The sequence below is a fragment of the Lepus europaeus genome, chromosome 1 (assembly GCF_033115175.1).
Source record: "Lepus europaeus isolate LE1 chromosome 1, mLepTim1.pri, whole genome shotgun sequence".
In the NCBI taxonomy this organism is placed as follows: Eukaryota; Metazoa; Chordata; class Mammalia; order Lagomorpha; family Leporidae; genus Lepus; species Lepus europaeus.
In genome coordinates, this window is record NC_084827.1 from 108,792,850 (window position 1) to 108,798,849 (window position 6,000).

Consider the following 6,000-nt stretch of genomic DNA (forward strand, 5'->3'; position numbering starts at 1 on the left):
TGAACATATTGGTGCAACATTCAATTAAATCTTTAAATTATGATTCTATATCCTAAAAATTAAGCTGTGCAGACCATGCTGGTGGTTCAAATTCTTTTTATTTTGTTGATGTAGATTGTGGTACTAGGCTTCCTCATCCCTTGGAGAGCTAAGATATGTGAGATAAACACGTTGGATGCAAATACGTGGAAAATAGAATGCTTTATAAAAGATTCTGTGTATTTCCATCAAGTAAACAGAGCCATTTCCAGTCAAGCACTGTGATTTTAACCCTTGTATCCCTGCCTGTAGCACAATATTTGCTGTGCCCTAAGTAAATGTTTGGAAGAATATATGGAGGAATAAAAAGTATTCATAATGTGTTCATGTGTGGGAACTGCATATGCTATGGCCTGGCAGAGTTCTTTGGAGGATTCTAAGATTTGTATCAAAATGATATATTAATATATACTTTTAATTATTGCCAAGATAAATAGTTTTGAAATATTTGAAAACTTAAAAATTTTTTTAAATATCTAGAAATGGTTTCTAGGTTTCTCCTAATTGGATTAACTTGGTACAGGTTTGACTGTTCTTAGAGACAATCCAATATTCATTACTTAAAGAGTTTTGTATGTTTCAAGTGACATTAAATCCAGAGGTAGACTTCAGAGCTGGTCAGGAAGACCCACAGTAATCAGAGTCTTAAGCTCATTTTTTTCCCTCTCAATTCCTGTTAGCCTGTGTCTTTAATCTTTACTCCTTTGTGGTCTCAAGATGGCTGCATCACATCCAGCTTTCTGACTACATTTTGAGTAGGAAAATAGGAGAAGTGAAAGGCATAAAGTATGCACCAGCTGAATCAACTCTCTCCAAGAGCTTTCACAGAAGACACCTCTAGAGTCTTTGAATAACATCTTATGGCTCACAATTATGAAACATTCCCATGCCCCCCCCAAAGGGCGTTTGAAATAACTATGTTTTCAATTGAGACCATTTGCCAAATGAAACAGGGGTTCTGTTTTTTAAGGGAAGGGGGTAGTCTGTCCCCTCTCTCCTCACCAATTCTCCCTTAGTATATAGTCTTGATTACTGGGAAAAATTCTAAGCATTCAGTGTGATTGGATAATCTAAACTTATTTATATTCCAAAAGAATTAAAAAGCTGGGGCGTTGTGTGCAGAGGGTTAAGCCACTGCCTGCCACACCTGCATCCCATGTTGGAGTGCTGGTTCAAGCCCCAGATGCTCTGCTTCTAATCCACCTCTCCGCTAGTGAACTATGGAAGGCACGTGAAGATGGACTCAGTACCTGGGCCCATGGCACCCATGTCAGAAAACTGGACGGGGTTCTAGGCTCCTGGCTTCGACCTGTCCCATGCTGGGTCATTGTGGCCATTTGGAGAATGAACCAGCGGATGGAAGATTTTTTTCTGTCTCTCTCTCCATTTCTCTGTCACTCTTTCAAGGAAAAAAATCTTTAAAAAAGAGAAATTAAAAACCTTTTCATTTTGTATCTGAGCTATCTGTTGAAAAAAATCTTTCTCAAAAAGATTAAATTAATATTTATTAATATTATTTATAGCTAATCATTCATTCATTCATCCCATAACCAAAGTTGTCTTTAATGATTTAAGAATACAGCGGATTTATCTAAATAATGTTACAATTTAGTGCCAAGCAATTCATCTGGTTGTTATGCTTTTGAATCTCTTTTTTTTTTAAACTTTTATTTAATGATTATAAATTTCCAAAGTACAGCTTATGGGTTACTATGGCTTTCCCCCCATAACTTCCCTCCCACCCGCAACCCTCCCCTTTCCCGCTCCCTCTCCCCTTCCATTCACATCAAGATTCATTTTCAATTATCTTTATATACAGAAGATCAGTTTAGCATATATTAAGTAAAGATTTCAACAGTTTGCACCCACATAGCAACACAAAGTGAAAAATACTGTTGGAGTACTAATTATAGCATTAAATCACAATGTACAGCACATTAAGGAAGAACAGAGATACTACATGATATTTTAAAAATTGATTAATTTTCTATGCAATTTCCAATTTAAAACCAAGTGTTTTTTTTTTCATTTTCAATTATCTTTATATACAGAAGATTGATTCAGTATATATTAAGTAAGGATTTCATCAGTTTGCACCCACACAGAAACACAAAGTGTAAAAATACTGTTTCAGTACCAGTTATAGCATTACTTCACATTGGACAACGCATTAAGGACAGATCCAACATGAGACGAAAGTACACAGTGACTCCTGTTGTTGACTTACCAATTTGACACTCTTGTTTATGGTGTCAGTAATCTCCCTAGGCTCTAGTCATGAGTTGTCAAGGCTATGGAAGCCTTTAGGGTTCGCCGACTTCGATCTTATTCCGACAGGGTCATAGTCAAAGTGAAAGTTCTCTCCTCCCTTCAGAGAAAGGTACCTCCTTTTTTGATGGCCCCGTTCTTTCCACTGGGATCTCACTCGCAGAGATCTTTCATTTAGGTCTTCTTTTTTTTTTTTTCCAGAGTGTCTTGGCTTTCCATGCCTAAAATACTCTCATGGGCTCTTCAGCCAGATCCGAATGCCTTAAGGGCTGATTCTGAGGATGTGGGGAAAAAGGGACACTAACCCACTGTTGGTGGGAAGGCAAACTGGTTAAGCCACTATGGAAGTCAGTCTGGAGATTCCTCAGAAAACTGAATATAACCCTACCATACATCCCAGCCATACCACTCCTTGGAACTTACCCAAAGGAAATTAAATTGGCAAACAAAAAAGCTGTCTGCACCTTAATGTTTATTGCAGCTCAATTCACAATAGCTAAGACCTGGAACCAACCCAAATGCCCAAAAACAGTAGACTGGATAAAGAAGTTATGGGACATGTGCTCTATAGAATACTATACAGCAGTCAAAAACAATGAAGCCCGGTCATTTGCAACAAGATGGAGGAATCTGGAAACATTATCCTGAGTGAAATAAGCCAGTCCCAAAGGGACAAATATCATATGTTCTCCCTGATCAGCAACAACTAACTGAGCACCAAAGGGGAAACCTGTTGAAGTGAATTGGACACTATGAGAAATAGTGACTTAATCAGCCCTTGTCCTGACTGTTGATAAATGTAATACTTTATCCATTTTAGTATTTTTTTTTTGTTCTAGTACTGGTGGTTGAACTCTGTAATTAACACACAATTATTCTTAGGTGTCGAAATTTAATTGAAAAGTGATCCCTGTTAAATATAAGAGTGGCAAAAAGAGAGGGAGGAGATGTACAATTTGGGACATGCTCAATTGGACTTGCCCCAAATGGTGGAGTTAGAAACGTGCCAGGGGATTCCAATACAATCCCATCAAGGTGGCTTGTACCAATGCCATCTCACTAGTCCAAGTGATCATCTTCAGTTCACAGTTGATCATACTGATAGGTCTAAGAGTCAAAGGGATCACACAAACAAGACAAGTGTCTGCTAATACTAACTGATAGAATCAAAAAGGGAGAGAACAATCCAATATGGGAAGCAGTATACACAGCAGACTCATAGAATGGCAGATGTCCTAAATAACACTCTGGCCTCTGAATCTCTCTATCTTTTTAAGAGTTATTTATTTTAAAGTCAGAATTATGGAGAGAGAGAGCGAGAGCGAGAGAGAGAAAGGGAAATAGCTTCCATCTAATGGTTCACTCCACAAATGGCTGCAATGGCTGCAATGGATGGAGCTGGGTGTATCTGAAGCCAGGAGCTAGGAGCTTCTTCCTGGTCTCCCACATGTTTGCAGGGGGCCCATGTACCTGGGCCATCTTCTGCTGCTTTCTCAAGTACATCAGCAGGGAGCTGGTTAGAAAGTGGAGTAGACTCGGACTTCAACCAGAGCCCCTATGGGATGCCAGTGCTGCAGATGTTGGCTTTACCCACTATGCCACAGAGCTGGCCCCTCTTTTTATCTTATTGAAAACCATGGTTTATTGATAAGACCAGACCAATTTTTCTGCAAGATGTTCTACCATTGGAATTTTTCTGATTGCTGCCTCATGGTATCATTTATCTCTCTCTCTCTCTCTCTCTCTCTCTCTCTCTCTCTTTTTGACAGGCAGAGTGGACAGTGAGAGAGAGAAAGGTCTTCTTTTTGCCGTTGGTTCACCCTCCAATGGCTGCACCACGCTGATCCGAAGCCAGGAGCCAGGTGCTTCTCCTGGTCTCCCATGGGGTGCAGGGCCCAAGCACTTGGGCCATCCTCCATTGCACTCCCGGGCCATAGCAGAGAGCTGGCCTCGAAGAGGGGCAACCGACACAGAATCTGGCACCCCCACCGGGACTAGAACCCGGTGTGCCGGCGCCACAGGTGGAGGATTAGCCTTTTGAGCCACGGTGCCGGCCAATCATTTATCTCATTCTTCCATATACTATAGAGTAATCATTTTGTTTGCTCCAGTTGTCACAATCTGATTGTCACATTATTTTCTTTAAAAAATAATTAACAGTAATTATGTGTATGTATGGGCTAGAGTATGACTTGCATACAGTGTGTGCTAATCAAATCATGGTAACCAACATTTCCCCTCTTTGATTTTATCTTATGATTAGAGTCTTGGAATTTCTTCTATTTGTGCATAAAATATAGGCTAGGTTACTGTGAACTATTGCGACTCCAGTATGTTGTGTAACCCTAGGAATTTATTCCTTCAATCTAAATCTGATTTGTTACCTATTACCCAAACTCCCTCTATCTCCCCTATTCCTCCCAGAGTACTAATTAGGGCATCATGTTGAGTGAAGTAAGCCAGATACAGAAAGACAGATACTGCATGTTTTCCCTCATATAGAGAAGCTAAAATCTCAATGTTATCATAGAATAGTAATTACTGTCCTAGTTTTGATTGTTACTTGGGTTACAAATGAGTTTATAAGTGTGTTGTAGTCAAATGGATGCAAAGAAAAAATTGTAGAGACTTTTCAAAATGAAAAGGAGGAAATAATTTGATGCCTCCATTGCACTCCATAACCCCCAAATCAGGTTATCCAAAGGAGTTTATTTTTAAAAAGATTGTGTAAAAATATGTGGATACTAAATTAAAGCCCCAACACTTGGAATCTCAGCAATTACTAAGTAAAATGGTATTTTATTGAGTGCTTTTCTTGTTCTGCCTGTTACTTTGTAAGAATCAGCTGCATGAGGCTCCTTTTGGCTGGTCCTTGGAAAGGCTTAAGTTCTCCCAAGTCAGTTACAAGAATGTGCCTCTAGAACAGAGGTCATTTTTCATGTTGGATCAAGGAACCATGCTGGTGTCTTTGAAAGGACCAGAAATAAGATAGCTAGCTGCTCTATCCAAAAACCTTACCTTAGACTTCTAGAGGATTACAGGGCAGATTGGAATAACAATCTCTAACTTTGGAAGAAAAATATGGGCTTCGTTTCTATTAAAACCAGCTTTTGTGTAGAAGATAATTGACTTTTGAACCCAAATCACAACCACCTTGAGATAACATGTTTAAAAACAATTATATATTATACTAGCCTCTAAACTGAAAACCTACAGAAAACATTATTCATTCACTATCCTAGAATAAATAAGGGAAAAATCATAGCAGAAAATCAGGCTATATGTGGTCTAAGTGGAGACAAAAATTAAAAGGTAGTTATTGGGCAGTTATGAATTTTATATACCACAAACTCAAGATAAAACTTTTTCCATAAATTTCTATTTTAATGTCCCATTTTTAACCCAATGTCAGAAAAATTTAATTATGTATGAATGTATTCAATCATTTCAGTAAATTTTTAGTTATTTCAGATTTGACCCAGTAAAATGTAGATTTTCATCTTTTCCCTTTGTATTAACTAAAGTGACACTAGCTTCAGCAACAAATACTCCCCAAAGTCATGGAGGCTTAGCACATTGAAGGACTAACTCATGCTAAGTCCTGGTTGGCAGATGCCATCTGTGTGCACATTCATGAATTCAGTTTGTTCAGTATTGTGGCTTCTCTTGCCTGTAGATTTTCAGAACCATCTC